This window comes from Petaurus breviceps, unplaced genomic scaffold (genome assembly GCF_028583685.1).
Source record: "Petaurus breviceps papuanus isolate PSGF00001 unplaced genomic scaffold, PetGlider_PUasm1.0 91133, whole genome shotgun sequence".
Classification (NCBI taxonomy): domain Eukaryota; kingdom Metazoa; phylum Chordata; class Mammalia; order Diprotodontia; family Petauridae; genus Petaurus; species Petaurus breviceps.
In genome coordinates, this window is record NW_027187419.1 from 27127488 (window position 1) to 27145131 (window position 17644).

At 37.7% G+C, this 17644-nt stretch overlaps 1 pseudogene; it reads left to right on the plus strand.

Annotated features, from left to right (window-relative positions):
* Positions 1-14345: 14345 nt before the first annotated feature.
* On the plus strand, positions 14346-16982 carry LOC138155061 (receptor expression-enhancing protein 6-like; annotated as a pseudogene).
* Positions 16983-17644: the final 662 nt, after the last annotated feature.

Genomic DNA, 17644 nt, shown 5'->3' on the forward strand with positions numbered 1-17644 from the left:
GCCCCAGAGCATATTCTTTTTCTTTGCCATACTTTTTACATGCATTTGAGCTATTCAAGCCTCAGATTCTACCAGAGTTATGAAATTCTTCTTTTATGCCTAAAATTACTTTTCTACATATTTGTAGCAGCAAGCACCCCAGTGTTCCCAGGGTGGCTGCTAGCAATACAGGTTCTTGGATCCGCTTTGTTAAAGGAAAGCAACTCAAAATGGGTTAACAAGCTTACTATAATCAGTCAGACATATATCGTTTACCTTGTTCAGGGGAAAAAGGTCAGCACCCCAAACGTCAAAATATACAGACAGAATTATCAAGACATTAACAGATCAAGTAGACAGCTTTCCAAACTGTCCAACCATTACATCCATACCCAGTCAACATCTGGGTTTCCACATCTGGGTTTTTCAAAGCCGGGGGACTCTCGACAAACGGCTTCCCAGAATTCAGATCAAATCACAGAACACTTCTCAAAGTGAGTCCCAAAACAAAGCTACACATCAGGGCTTATATAGCCTTCTCCTGGCTCAGAGAATGTAACAACCTTATTGACTCACTGGCCAATCAAGAAGTATCTACTGAAAAACAAGCCTCCAACCCCAGGCTTCAGGTGCACATTAGCCTAGGGGCAGGAAAGATCTTTAAAATTTACATTCGTATTACAATATTTCAGTGTTTTTGGCTTTAACCTTTCTAATGCTTAACTTTTCTGAAGTCTAAACAGGGAATATCCTACATCATGATCTTATGTACATTATATAATACATTTTTATTAAATTATGAATGAGGCGTCAATGATTCTAATTGCCTCACTATTTTTTATTTAAATTCAGAGTTTGGGAAAGTGACACAGATCTTTTAGGACATTAGGGAAGAATCTTTTGTAACTTTATTTTTATTAACTACTTAAAAAAACTATTTACTACTCTCTTTTTATTATTGACTAGTCCCTTTTCTTGAGAAATTTCCCACATTTATATCAACTAACTACATTTTTTCTTCAGGAAAAAATTTCTTGAGGGACTCTTGGGTAGAAAATGCCTTGTCACGATTATGTTTACTTCATTTAGCATTCAATAGGTCCTATTAAAGTTCACAAGAAGAATAATAACCTGCTCTATAGCTACACATGCATCTGGCTTATAAGTTACAACTCAATTGACAAGTCATTTAAGTCAACTGGTCTGCTCCATTGAACAACTAGAATTTGATTGACTAAATTGATTAGTTATTTGTCTCAATTACCTATTGATAATTTCACAAACCAGAAATTAGTGATTATATAAATCATTGTTTTGGTAGGTAGAAGAATGTGATTAAGTCACATTTAATCCTGTTGAATTGATAATTGGTCTAGCTTGAATGAAAAAACATTGACTACTACTCCATGTTGTTGAAAACTGTTCCAATGAGAACTTTTGAAATCTAAAGAGATTATTCATTGTAAGAATTTTAAATTAAACAAGCATTTATTTATCTTCTATGCATCAGGCACTGAGTAAGGCAATGGGGATATGAAAACAAAAAGTAAATAATCCCGGCACTCAGAGAACTTCTGTTTCAGGGGGAATGACATGAATATAGATTAGTAAATATGAAATGCATACAAAGTATATCTAAAGAAATCTTGGTGTGAGCACTAACAACTGGAGAGAATCAGAACAGAAGGTGGCTAGAGATTTTAATAAGTATAGAGGAAGAGGGAGAGGAGTATTTGAGGCTTGATAACAGGATATGTCAAGGCTCAGAGGTGGGCAATGAAATGGCATGTAGAGGGAGCAGTAAATAGGCCACATTGGCTAGAGGTAAGAAAGTCCAGCAGAGAGTAATACTTAAAGAGCCTGGAAAACCATTTGTCAAAGTTGACATGGTATTAGGTCTGGAGTCAGGAACCTGTGTTGAAATCCAGCCTTAGATACTTACTAATATATGACCTTAGGCAAGTCACTTACCCTCTCTATATATGACTGTTTCCTCTACTGTAAAATGGGGATAATAACAGTACCTACCTTTCAAGGTTGTTGTGAGGATCAAATGAGGTAATATTTTTGAAACACAGCACAGAGAATGGCACATCATAGGCAATTCATAAATGTTTATTCATTTCCATTTCCTAAATATGTAGATGTAAGAGAAATGTACATGGAAATTATGAGAGAGCCAACTGGAGCTTATGGCACCACCAAGAGAAAATGTATAGAAAGTAAGGAAAGGAGGGTCCTGGACATAGTCCAAGATTATACTCACACAGACTGAGTCAGGCATTGATCATGAATATTGACTTGTATTATTACTCAAGTCATTGCATGATGATGATTTGTCAGACTGGTAGGATAATAAACAGGAGAGAGCAATATTACAAAAACTTAGGGGCCAAAAAAAGTTATTGGGATTCCATCATCCCACATATAGGACTACATACTCTAAAAAGACCAAAAAAACATATAAATTGTGATGTGAATTACCACCAGATGTGAGAGCTGACCATTATTTCTTCACAATCTATTTCTACTTGCTTTTCTTCTATGACAAAGAATGAAATCAGTTCAATCTATCACTGACAAGAATGCTCCATTGAAAGTACTAAGATGTCTGACATAAAAATTAGAGGCTTACAGTAAGGCTTATTAAATAGAAATAGAACCATTAAACACTGGTGTTGCAATTATCTAAAACACCAGAGCTTAATTTAGGCCACCCTTAAACTGGATTGTATAAACAAAGTGGGCAAAGGGGAGAAATGAAGTTTCTTGAAGCACCCTCTGATGAATGGTCCCAAGTCCAAGTCCCAGTGATGCTCCCCTCTATGGTAGAGGTATAAAATTGGTCAGGTAGCACTGCATCATCACTTTCACTCTGATTTCAAGAGTAAAGAGAACAAGTCATTTTTTCTCTTTCCTGCCACAGGTTTCTAAATAATGAACCATGTAGCCAGCATGGTGTCATATACCTCTAATCCCAGTTATAAGGGAGGCTGAATATAGCAGACCTCTTGACCTCAGGAGTTCTGAGTTGCAATGAACTATGAACAGCAGGTGTCCACATTAAGTTCAGAATTAATACGATGAGCCTCTGGGATGCAGGGAAGGGAACGCCACCAAATTACCTGAGGAATGAATGAACTAGCATAGTTGTAAGAGCTCCCATGCCTAGAAATAGTGGTTTCAGACCAATGGGTAGTCTCCTGCTCTTGCATCCTGGGTAAGATAGAGAGACTCAATTGTTAATATTAATAATAACAACAACCCAGCTTATCCTGTAGTAGAAAGCCAATTTTTTCCTTAAACAGTCTTGAACCTAAAGGAAATACTTTCAAGATGAAGCTTTCCTTTTTAACCCCTAGTTGCTGGACTACAGTGTAAATACTAATTCAATATTTTAAAGAAGGCATTTTTTAATGTAGAACTGTAGGTAACTCTGAAGTTTTACCTAATAGTAAACTCATTGCTTGGAAGTAGTCAAAAAAGAATAAGTATCTAATGTTGGATTGGCAGACAAATTCAAGATGAATTACCCTTTGGCCTCCTGATGAAGTGCCTATTAAGAAAATCATTGTAGCATCTTGTTTGTAATTATGGGAATCATAGGAGATAAAATTAAGAGGTAGCATACTCTTGTTTGGATGAAGTTTTGGCAATATTTGCCCAAATGATCCTCAATCACTCGTTGGCACTTTCTCAGTTTCTGGACCAGTGGAGTGATGCTGCAATAAGAATCATTATAATATAATTTTAAATGGGTTGACATATTCCAAGTTTTTTTTCCCCCGGAGTACTAAGAAATTAAGTAACTTCGTCAAGATCACACAACCAGTAGATGTCAGAAGCAAGATTGAAACTCAGGTTTTCCTCATACCATGATCAGCTCTCATTATGCCATACTGCTGCTTCAAGGGAACAAGCATTTATTAAATACCTCCTATGTTCCAGGAACTAACCTAAGCACTTTACAAATATTCCATTTGATCCTTACAACAGTCCTGAAGGTTGAATGCTAACATGTACTATTTCATCCAGTAACTCTGGCCTCCTGGCAGTTCTATGAACAAGACACTTCAACTTTAGGCTCTGAGCATGTTTTTTTTGTTTGGTTGATTTTTGTTTGTTTTTGTTTTTAAAGTTCCCCTATGCCTGGAATGCTCTCCCTACTCAATTCTGATTACTGACCTTCCTGGCTTCTTTTAAGTTCTAACTAAACTCTACCTTCTACAGGTAGCCTTGCCTAGCCCCTCTAAATTCCAGTGCCTCCTCTTTTAATTATTTCTTATTCATCACATATATATATATATATATATATATAGCTCCCTTTGTATATTTCAGTTACATGATGTCCCCCCATTTCAGATCCTTGAGCAGAACTGCCTTTTATCTCTTTTGTATCCCCAAAACTTGGCACAGTGTGTAGCACGTAGTAGGCACTTAATAAATATTAATTAATTTTACAGTTGAGAAAACTAAGATACTAAGTTCAAACCAGGATAATTCATATAGCTGCTAAATATCTGAGACTGGTTTTGAATTCAGGTCTTTATGACTTTGGGCCTAGTGCCTCTAACCATTGCACAATGTACCTGCCTATCAAATAGAAATAGGGATAGAATTAGAGGAGAAATATTTACATATTTTATTTCCATTCCACTAGCCATTAATTCCAATCTTCTGATTTGAAGGTTACTAGTTAAGCTCTCCCAAGCCTTTAGAATGAAGTTCTGTTAAGATTTACATAATATGATTGGAAGGATTAGTCTTTCTCCACACCCTTCCCCATTCCAAACATATACACCTGCTTGTGTGAAGCATAATGTTATAACAGAAAGATGTCAAGCATACCACTTCACCATCATGAGCCTAAATGTATTCATCTGTAAAGGGAAAATAATACTTGCATTATCTTCTTCTCACAAGGTTATTATGGGAATAGGATTAGATAATGTATGTGAAAGTGCTTATTACCTATAAAGTATAAGCCATTGTTATTTCTTTTTTCTGCCAGCAAGTCCAAGGGAAGAACTGTAACATCCTTTAGAGACAGAATAAATTTTCTAGAATCCCTGCCTTATAATAGGGCTGTATAAGAGCAATCATCTCTGTGCTTAGCCAAATGACACTTCTATATACACATAGCAGGTTTGAATTGGCAATATTTATCATTTGGATATGACATTGTATTTTTTAAATTTTTTCTTTCACTTTACTTTTATACTTACATTCATTTTATTATAGTTTACATAAATGCTTATGCACATGCATACACATACATATTTATGTGTTTGTGTGTATATATGTTTTATTCTATTATAAGCTCCGTGAGGGTGGGACCACATCTTACTTATGTCATATCTCTCCCCAGAACCTAGCAGATGGACTGCATAGTATTACTCCCATATATGCACTTCTTAATGAATATTTTTTTAATTAACCAATTCCTTCAGAATGAACTGAACTGATTAGCAACTGGACAGCTTTAGCAAAATGCTTATGTTAGTTAACGCGTGACAGAATTCCTGTTCTATAGAAAGTACAAGTAATTACATGAATGAAACTTTTAAAAAGTCTGCAAAAAATTAGCAGGGTATGAATAAAATAACATCCCAACCATGATATTTCTCACATTTTCTTTAATGTCTAAGAGATTAAAAGAAATCATGGGAGGAATTTCAAACCAAAGTCAGATTTACCATGCTAAATTATCTAGACAAGAAAGAAATGACCTTGCCATCATCAGCGGAACATTTAATCCAGGAAAAAAGTGGGGTTTCAAATCCTTACTTTTGTGATGGAGAAAAGCAAGGACTGCCATCTCTTGAAACTAAATTCTAAACAGGTCGCCTGTTAGAGGTCCTGCTGCCTCTTTGGTATGTGCTATTTTGAGCTCTTCCTCATTAGAGCCTCCCTCGTCAGATGGGCATGCACAGGTTTTGTATGTCATGTCTGCCAGGCTAAAAAGGCTCTTGTCCCCCAGGCTGGAAGATTTTAAGACAGAGAGAAAAGTGCTCCAACTTTTTCCAGGGCAAAATCTATTTATTCTCCCTCAGAAACAGTTAATCCTGGGGAGGCAAAGGCATAGATATGCTTTTAGTCATCATTATCATCTTTCCTACAAATCAATAGTGCATTAACCACATAGAATCAAAGAACTTAATTTGACATTTATTAAATTGGATGCTAATTCACATGTAGATGTTTGCATATGCTTCTCTGCCCTTTTTATTCTAGAGTGATGTGGTATTTTCTAAACTTGTATTTTACAGCTATGATAAGCTTTCTTTACAAACAGAAAATTAGTCTAGTTCTTTTTTTTCTTTATAAGTTACAAGACAAATTTGAGTTTTTATTTACTAAATTTATAACAACTGTTATCTTAAAGCTTTTGGTCTCATGACACAGAAACGTTATATAATGCAGTGCTTAAAATAAAATTGACTAGATTATGTTCATCTTTGAAAATTATTTCAAAAGTAACCTAATATCTAACCTATTTCCTTGAAGATACTAAGCTAAAAAAAAATAAACATGAACCTAGACTGTGACCACATCTCAACTATTAATTAGGGATGGATAGGTAAAGTTATATTGTGACTCTCAAAATTCTTTTTTTGTCATAATAACATGTAATTAATGTATAATCATCATATAAAATAACAATAACTGACATTTATACAGTGCTTTAAGATTTACAATGAACTTTACAGGATTTATTAAACTTAATCCTCTCCTACAATCCTACAAGGTAAATGCTATTATTGTCTCCATTTTTATGAATGAGAAACTGAGTTTGAAAGAGGTTAAAAAAACTTATGGAGAATCACAAAACTAATGCATACTTAAGACAGGATTCCAACTTACAACTTCCTAATAACAAATCCAGCACTCTATCCATAAGGTCACTTTTTGGCTTTATATGCAAGATGAATTTTTGAAAGAAATTAAAGCTTAAAAATGTTGGAGACTTGGCTACCCCAATATCAGGGTGATTAAACAAAACAAATGCTTTTAGAAAAAGTGGTGGGTTACAGTTGGGGAGTATCCTCCTCCCATTTTTAAATGAAAATAATACCTTTGAAAATGGCATAGGGGAAAGAAAACTAACTTTGGAGTGAAAGGATCTGGGTTTGGCTACTACTTCTGGCAGACATTACCTTTGTGACCTTTGCAAAGTCCCTTCCCTTTACTTGGTCTCAGTTGCCTCCTCTGCAAAATGAGGGCACTAGACTAGCCTCTAATATATCTTCTCTGTGATTCAACAAAATGCTATTGAAATTCATTCATATTTTAGCCTTCCCCAAATAGACACATATGTATGACTACAGATAAATATACATGTATATATACCCACATGTATATGTATGCATGTCCATACACACATACGTACAGAGGCCATACATATATGTGTGTGTTTGTACATATATGTGTATATATACATATATGCTGTATATATTGTATACAAATTGTTATATTATTGTAAAACACCGTATAAATATCCGTGATGATGGTGACTACAACTACTACTATTGACCACTGGGACCTTGCTAGAACTAGTATTCACATTTGTAATTTTCTTGATCCTAATAACAACCTTCCCAAGAATTATGCCTATTTTGTGAAAAAAAATTTCAGAAAATAAAAGTGTAACTTAACAATCATTTTTTAAAGCACAGGTTTCTCTAAGAAGAAAGTTATTTACCTGTATAACTAACCAGATGTTTGGAGTCCTAAAGAAAGGCATATGATTCATTATAACCCCACTCTAGAGTATTGTTTAAAGGCTGAGGTATCTGTAGTAAACAAGAGAAACACGGAATGTGAATAAACCACAGATTGAATTCATTCAGGGACATAGTTGTGGTTTACCCACTCCCATTCCCCTCTCTCCCCATAACTATAGCACAAAGTCATGGTTATAATTGTTAAGGACAATTCCATTGCCTCCTTTCATCATTGTAAATGTGTCACATTACACATTATAGCACGAACGCTGTAATATATGCACAATGAACATTTTTCAACTTTTCAGCATCTTAAAGTAAGCTTGAAAGAAAAATATAAATGTATTCCTGTTTTCTAAATTATGATTGAAATAAGTCAGTTCAGTTTAGATAAATGAAGTTCACAAAATGGCAACATTTCAGAATTGCGAAGAAATGCAGTGGCTGGCTAATTCAACTCCTACCTGAACTACAGTATACCTAATAATCCAGTTTCTACTACAAAAATTTTAATCAGGGTGAAGTTCTGTATTTCACATTGTGGTTCATTGCAATTTTGGACATTTCTAATTGTTATTAATTTTATCCTTCCAGTTCAGTCATATCAGATTCTTTATGATCCCATTTGGGATTTTCTTTAAAAAAGATACTGGAATCGATTGCCATTTCCTTCCCCAGCTCATTTTATAGATGAGGAAACTGAGGTAAACAGGGTTAAATGACTTGCCCAGGGTTGCACAACTAGGAAATGTCTGAGACCAAATTTTAACTCAGGTCCCCCTGATTCCAGGTCTTGTAATCTATCAACTATACCGCCTCACTGTGCTAACTTTATCCTTACATAGAACCATATTTACCTCTGTTATATTTTCCTGATATTCCTAGTAATTCCCTTTGTGGTTGAAAATTATATATCTCTTCCATGTGGCAGATGCTCAAATACTTGAAAACATCTTACTCCTTTGAGTTTTTAGGTCAGTTTAGCTCATTTAAGTTTCAAAACATTTATTAAACTCTAACTTTGAACATAGTAGTGGAAGCAGTAACTAGATTAAATAAGACATCTCTGCCCATGGAATCTTTTATTTTGGAGGGAAAGAGGGTAATATTACAACATATGCAAATTACTATAAAATGCAAAATATGAGGACAGTAGCCATGTGACTTTGGACAAGTCACTTGAACCCAATTGCTCTACCTTTCCCCCTCCAGAAAAAAAAAAAATATGATGACAAAAATGGGGAAAATATTATTGATTCTTCTAAGATGAGTCTAGAAGAGTCTAGATTGAATAAATCATTTCAGCTTTTTGGAGCTGAATTGGAGCTGTCAGGATACAGGATCTCCATTTGGAGTGTGCATGTGTTTGTTGACAGCTAAATGGTGTGGTGATATGCTGAATTCGGAGTAAGACTGGAGTTGGAGGAGCCAAGATGGTGGATTAGGGGCACCCACCCAACTGAACACTCCTAATATTACCCTCCAAACAACTTTAAATAACTCCTCAAATCAAATTTTGGAGCATCAGATGCAACAAAATGTCAGGATGGGACATTTTTTTCTGACCTAAGAAAACTTGAGAAGTCAGTAGTAGAAATCTATAACACCATGGGTGGCCAGGTGGCACAGTGAGTAAGAGCACCAGCCCCAGAGCCGGGATGACCTGGGATCAGATCTGGGCTCAGATACTTAGCACCACACCCAGAAATAACTGGCCATGTAACCTTGAGCAAGTTACTTAACCCCGATTGCTTAAAAAAAAAAAAAAAGAAATCTGTAACACCAGGGTGGAAGCCTGTCCAAAGTCCGTACAAGTGGCAATGGCAACAGCTACTGCTGAGTGAAAGCAGGGATTCACCTCAACTCCCCAACAGAGTCCTTCAGATACCTCTAAAAAGTAAATCCGAAAAATTTTAGAATGGCAGAATCCACAGAGACAGAGTGTGGCAGATTTTCAGCCCACAACAACCTCGAGAGTCGACAGGAAGGATTTGTTGCACCAGTCTGGGAGAAATGCCCAGGGCTCAGGGGCTACACCAGCACAGACCTGAACATAGTGAGTCTGGAGCAGACCCCAGTGGACTGAATCTCTGGCAGCAGTGGCAACTCCCAGACCTCTCAGTACAGGAGAGGGGTCTGTTGGAGATGGGTGAGAGATAGACCTAGTCCTACAGGGCAGGAAGGGGGTGGATTGGGGGCCCAGCAAATGAGGCAGAAGCAGCTACTCCTGGGGCTATCAATCCACAGAATGAATGTTTGAAAGTCACCAATTTAAACTTCTGGGAGCCAAGATAACAGAATAAACAGTAAGTTGCTCTCACCCACCCTTGACCTTGCAAAACCCAGAGAATATTGCCCCAGGAAAAATCCTTGGAATAGTGGAGGAAGCAGAAAGTCAATGTTCAGCAGTCTTTCAGCTCTAGTTTGGGAGAATGGGAAACTTCCCTCTTGCTGTGGCTCAAGGGGACCAGTAAAACATGGGAGATGTCTCAGCAGGCCAGCATCAGACCCCACCTCAGTGGACCACCCTGAGCCCCAGGGTGGAAGAGCAGGCAACTACCACCACCAGGCACCCATTGTCTCTAGCTCAGCACTGGGTAAGATACCAGACCACTACAACATAAAACTGCAAGCACTTGAGATCCCACTATAGAAAACAAGCCCCTATTCCCAAGCACAAGAAGTCTGGGACAGTGACCCCTGGGCCCCAGAAGCAGACATCAAATTTAAAAGTAAAAAAAAGTCAAACAACATGAGCAAGAAGAATAAAAAAATCAATGATCATAGAGAAATATCTAGGTGACATGGAAGATTAAAACAAAAATTCAGGAGAGGACAATATGGTCAATATACCCACATCCAAAACTTCAAAGTGGAATATGAACTGCTCTCAAGCCCAAAAGACCTCTTGGAAGAGCACAGGAAGAAATTTAAAAGTCAAATAAGAGAGGTAGAAGAAACATTTTTAAATACAGTTGACAAAATGGAAAAAAAAATACACTGAATCACAGTTCCAAGGCAGAAAGGTGTGCTGGTGGTGAGTCACAAGGGATCAGAGGCCCTGATCACAGTTCCAAAGCAAAGAGGAGTCCTAGCTCTTGCAGCTGCAGGGGACCAGTGACCCTTCTAGAGTAAAGATTCAGAGCACAGACCAGAAGAGCAGTGACTTGGAAGCACTAAAAAAAACTTGCAGACAGACACCGAGAACAAGCTCTGAAAATAGCATCTTGTAAAAGTCTAAAACTAGGCACAGTGCCCACCCACCCCAATGTAAGCAGAGCCCAACTTTAACATAAAGTTCAAAGTCAAGAATTAGGTTGGAAAAATAAGCAAACAACAAGAAAAAGAATTTGACTGGGGCGGGGGGAAGCTATTATGGTGGAAGGGAAGACCAAGAAATAAACTCAGAAGAAAATAAGCACCAAAAAAGCCTCAAATAAAAATGCTAATTGAACCTAAATACAACAGGAACTCCTGGAAGAGTGAAAGAAATAGATAAGGATGATAGAAGAAAAATTAGGGAAATAAATGATAGTGATGCAAGAAAATTATGAAAAGAGAATTAACCTTTTGGTAAAAGAGACAAAAAAAATGGAAGAAAATAACACTTTAAAAACAGAATTAGCTAAAGGGTAAAATAGGTACAAAAATCCACTGAAGAGAACTCTTTAAAGAACAGAATTGGGCAAGTGGACACTAATGACTGTATGAGGCATCAATAATCAAAGGAACAAAGTCAAAGGAATGAAAAAATAGAAGAAAATGTGAAATATCTCATTGGAAAAATAATTGACCTGGAAAATAGATGGAGGAGAGATAATTTAAGAATTATTAGACTACCTGAAAGGCTTAAAGAAAGAGCCTAGACATCATATTACAATAAAATTATCAAAGAAAGGTGCCCTGATATCTTAGATCCAGAGGATAAAATAAATTGGGGTGTAGGGTGTGTTCAGGGAGGACTGATAGCTCTGGTCTAATGGCTGCCAAGTGGTTTTCAGGGCTGCTTTCTACCTTTTGGTGTCCACCTGTTCTACCCAACTCTCACTTATAACTCCAGGAAGATGTAGTATGTGCACCGGCCACACCCCAGTAAACTGTTTTGTCATATGGCCTAAACCAGGTTGAGGGTAATCAAGGGGGTCTCAAACCCATTGTTGAGTTAATGGGGGTGTTTACCCCAAGCATACAAAGACTTCCCCTGGTAGAATGGGTGCATGAAAACAATTTGTTCCAATGGCCACAAAGGCAGCTGAAGCTGGAGCTATGGAGAGCTTAGAGCTTGGTTAGACATTGACGATGCCAAGGTTATCCACTGTATCTTGAGCCATCATCAATCATCTTGATGCTATCCTGCTATTGGACTATGATGACTCTGGAGGAGAGAAGGAGGCTGACAACTTCATGCAATTCTGTCTCACTTAAATCTAATTTACACATGAATCAAAATACAAAAAAAGGGCAAAATAAAAATTTAAAGAATTTACTGATCACCTCTGGAAAGAGATCCCAAAGTTAAAAGTCCCAGGAATTTTACAGCCAAATTCCAGAACTCCCAGGTCAAAGAAAAAAATATTTCAAGCAACCAGAAAGAAACCATTCAAATATAGTGGAGGTACAGTCAAGATCACACAAGATGTAGTGGCTCCTGTATTAAAGGAGCAGATGGTCAATATGATATTCTGGAAAGCAAAGGATCTAGGATTACAACCAAGAATGATATGCCCATAACAAAATTTAGTGTAATCATTTCAGGGAGCGATGAAGGGAATACATGTTAAATGAAATAGAGGAATTTCAAGCAATCCTAATGAAAAGCTAAGAGCTGAATAGAAAATTTGACATTCAAACAAAAGACCCAAAAGAGGCATAAAAAGGTCAACATGAAAGAGAAAAGTCATAAGGAACTTAGTAAAGTTGAACTGTTTATATTCATGGGAAGATGATTCATAAACTCCTAAGAACTGTATCATTTTGAGGTCATTTAAAAGGAGTTTGTGTAGACACAGAGTACAGGTGTAAGTCAATTATGTTGAAATGATCTCCAAAAAAAAATGGAATGAGAAAGAGAAATTCACTGGGAGAATGGGAAAGAAAGAGGAACATGAGGAAAAGTTCTTTATAATAGAGGTGGAAATTTGGGGGTAGCTATAGGCAATGCGTGAATTTCACTTTCATCAGACTTGGTTCAAAAAGGGAATAAATGAATAAACATATAATGTATATGAGGAGAGAGAATGCAGTGTGTGTGTTTACACCGAATTGTTTTTAGAAATGTAACTTGCCTAATAAAGGAGGGGAAGGGTGTAAGAGAAAGCAGTTGGGGTATGATAAAATGGAGAGCAGATTAAAGGAGACAGTGGTTTCAAGAAAAAATAGTCTCTTGAGGAGAGACAGTATATAAAGGGGTGGGGGGGTAATAGAAAAAAGTGGGATAGATGGAACATACAGGGAGTATTCATAACTGTGAATTGGGTAAGTTCGTTCATAAAATGGAAGCAGATAGCAGAATGGATTAGAAACCAGAATCCACAAATATATTATTTATAAGTGACACACTTGAAACAGAAGAACACATACAGAGTTAAAATAAAGGGTTAGATCAGAATCTAATATGCCTCAGCTGAAGTAAAAAAGGCAGGGATAGCAATCATAATTTCAGACAAAGCAAAAACAAAAAATAGATCTAATTAAAAGAGGTAATCAAGGAAACTATATTATGCCAAAAAGTACTGTAGACAATGAAGCAATATGAAAAAAAAATACAGCAAGTGTCTTTGATAAAGTTCTCTTTCTCAGTTATATACTGAACATAGAACTGAGTCAAATTTACAAAAATAAGGTTCATTCCCTAATTAATAAATAATCAAAGGATATAAACAGGCAGTTTTCAAAAGAAGAAATCAGTTATCTTTAGCCATATGAAAAAAATTCTCTCAATCACTGTTGATTAGGGAAAGACAAATTAAAGCAACTTTAAAATACCACCTCATACCTATCTGAAATGATAAATATTTGAGGGGATGAGGGAAAAATAGGTAGGTATACTAATGAACTGGTGGAGGGGTGAACTGATCCAAACAACGTGAGAACAATTTGGAACTAGACCCAAAGGGTTATAAAATTGTCCATTCCCTTTGATCTAGGAATACCACTACTAATTCTGTATTCCAAAGAGATAAAAGAAAAAGGCAAAGGACCTATATGTCCAAAATATTAAAAGCAGCTATTTTTTGTGGCAAAGAATTGGAAATTGCAAGGATACTTATCAACTGGGGAATGGATTGAAAATGTGTGGCTTATGATTGGGATAAAAAAACTATTATGTTACAAGAAATGATGAGGGGGATATTTTAGAAAAAAAACATGGCAAGAACTATTAATTACTGATGCAAAGTGAAGTGATAAGAACAAGAAGGTCATTGTGCACAGTGACAGCAATGTTGTAACAATGATCACACTACAAGTTTTGACTACTCTAATCAATATACTGATCCAAGAAAATTCCAAAGGACTCATGGTTAAAAAAAAATGCTGGCCACCAGCACTGCTGAAAAGCAACAAGGAAGACCTAGAGGTTGCACCTTCGACCCAGGTCCAGTCATCCTCCACCTCTCTCCTACCCCCTTGGTCCCGAGAGTCATGGGTAGCTTGAGGCAGTGCTCACAGTAGTTCCTGGAGCAGAAAAACACTGTCACCAATGTCCTTGGGAAGCTGGAGGAGGTCTCTGGTGTCAAAAAGTACTACCTGGCTACAGGTTCCATCGCTTTCCTGGTCCTCTATCTCATATTTGGCTATGGGGCCTCCCTTCTCTGCTATCTCATCGGATTCATCTACCCAGCATATACCTACATCAAAGCTATTGAAAGCCCCCAAAAAGATGATGATACCATCTGGCTAACCTACTGGGTGGTATATGGCATACTTAGTCTGACTGAGTTTTTCTCTGACATCTTCCTTTTCTGATTCCCCTTCTATTATGTAAGAAAGTATGTTTTCTTGCTATTGTGCATACTTCCAGTAAAATGGATCCCAGATCCTGTACCATCACCTGATTCATCCCATCTTCTTTTTTTACACAGTAATAGCAACATTGTGCTGTGAGCAACTTTAATAGGCTTAGCTCTTCTCAGCAATACAATGATTTAAGACAGTTCCAAAGAACTCATGATATAAAATGCTATCCACATCAAGAATGCAGATTGAAGCATACTATTTGCTCTTTTTTTGTCTTTTCTTTCTCATTATTTTTCCCCTTTGTTCTGATTCTCCTTTTTTATTAGATGCTTTATTAACTTCTAGTTTACATCATTCATTTCCTCAAGATTTTGAGTTACAAATTTTCTCCCTGTTTTTCCCCTACCCACCACCCCAAAATAGCAGTCCCACAGTATATCCCCTCCTCCGATCTGATCTCTCCCATATATTCTCCCATACCCCCTCCAACTTTCCAATAGGGCATGGTGGATCTCTATGCCCCAGAGCCTATATATCTTATTTCCCAGTTACATGTAAAATAATATTAATAACAGTATATATACATATATATGTTAAAAATTTTATTTTAAAACTTTAAATTCCAGATTCATTCCCTTCCTCCCTTGTCACCCACCCTTACTGGGAAGATAAGCTATTCAATATAGGTTGTACATGTGTAGCTTTGCAAAACATCACCATAGTGGATATATTGTAAAAGACTGACTGTATTTCCCTCCCTCCCGTCCCACTTCCCTTTTGTTCTGTTCTCTACTTTTATCCTGTCCCTTTTCAAATGTGGGTGCTTCCAAATTTCCTTCCACCCCCCAGTCCACCCTCCCTTCCATCATCTCCCCTCTCATCCCCTTCCCCCCTACTCTCTTGTTGGGTGAGATACCTATTTAGTGTGTATGTCATTCCCTTCCTAAGCCAAATTCAATGAGAATAAGGTTGACTAATTCCCTTTTGCCTTCCTATTCTTCCCCTCCATTGTAACCATTTTCCCTCGCCTCTTCTATAAGAGATAGTTTACCCCATTCTGTCTCTCCCCATATACTCTCATTAAATTCCTCTCTCACCTCTTAAATTCACCTTTTAGGTATCATCCCTTCCTATTAAATTGGTCCTGTGCCCTCTATCTATGTATACCTCTATCTATGTATACACACATTCACATATGTATTCGTATGCCCATATACCCTCCTATATAGAGATATGTATGTATGTATGTTTGTATGTATGTATATGTGTGTGTATACCTTTCTATTCCCTTCAACCATTCTCATAGTGAGAAAAGTTTTATCAGTTACAATTATCATTTTTCCATGTAGGAATGTAAATAGTTCAACTTTGGTTAGTTCCTTATGATTTCTTTTCCCTGTTTACCATCTCATGATTCTCTTGCTTCTTGTGTCTGAATGTCAAATTTTCTATTCAATTCTGTTTTTTTCATCAAGAATGCTTAAAAGTCCTCTATTCCACTGAATATTTTCCCCTGAAACATGATACTCAGTTTTTCTGGGTAGGTGATTCTTGGATTTAATCCTAGCTCCTTTGACCTATGGAAAATCACATTCCAAGCCCTTTGATCCCCCAGTGTAGAAGCTGCCAGATCCTGAGTTATCCTGATTGTGTTTCCAAAATATTCAAATTGTTTTATTACCCCTCATACTTGTCACTTGGTCCCCCTACAATCTGCAGGCTAGGAACTGAAGCTGCTATGAGGCAGTGGCTGTATGGCCACGGTGTGGCTTCTCCTTCTAGGGGATAAAGGCCAACCACACTCCCAAACTGCCAGATCCCAAAGTCCACACTGCACTGACCTCTCACTTTGTCCTTAGCTTCTATGGTTTGATAATTCTGGAAACCACCACAGCTGCTGGTGATCTGAAGTCTCTCCAGGTAGCTGTTCAGACCTGCCCTGAGGCTAAAACCTCAGGCTCCCGCTGGGCTGGGCTGGACTTGGTTCCCAGAGTGATGAGCTGGCCCCTTCCTGCCAGTCTGGCAGGCTCTCCTCCATGGGAGGTTATCTTCTCTGTGTCATTTTGTGGATTCTGTAGCTCCAAAGTTTGTTCAGAGTCACCTTTTACATTAATTGGAGGAGGTGGAAGCCAGATCCCCACGGAAGTCCTGTTTCTATTCCACCATCTTGACTCTGCCCCCCATTCCATCTTCTTGAGACACCAGGCTTCCATGGACAGCCCAGTGACTACTTCCCTGAGTGGATGAGCCCTAGACACAGCCGTCAATATGACCCAGGAAGCAACCAAGGCAGGCATGATTTGCCTCCAGAAGAATAAGTGAAGAGATCACTCCAGAGCCAGAGGCTTTGAATGACTGAACACCCTTCTCCCAGGACCCCCCCACCCAGCATCAAGGGACCTTGGCTCCCAATCCTGACCCATGTCTCAAAAACTGACCCTTCCCAGCTGTACAGCTCCAACCAACTCCACTTTCTTGGGCTTCAGGGCATTAGAGAAGTCTCCCTAGGCTGGTAGGTGGGATGGGCAAGGGGGGACCTCCGCCCATTTAGGTTCTACCATCATGTGCTAAGGGGCCTTGCTGCCACTCAGACTGTTCTAAATATACCATTAACCATCTGCCTTTGGCCCCCTCCACCTACCACTAGCCTCTTACAGGACTCTTGATGTGCCCTGGTCATTCCAGCTGCCCATGTATTAAAAAGAAGTCCTACACAGGTCAAACTTGCTTGAAAAGGAAGGAAGAAAGGAAGGAAGGAAGGAAGGAAGGAAGGAAGGAAGGAAGGAAGGAAGGAAGGAAAAATACTGCCCACCTCCAGAGAGAGAATTTACAAACTCTGAGTTCAATTTGAAGTATAATTTTCTCACTTTATTTTTCTTGCTTTTTTTATTTTGAAAATGTGGTTAATACAGAAATGTGTTTTGCATGATTTCACATATGTAATTGACATCCTATTGTTTGCCCTTTTCAGTGAGTTATGGGAA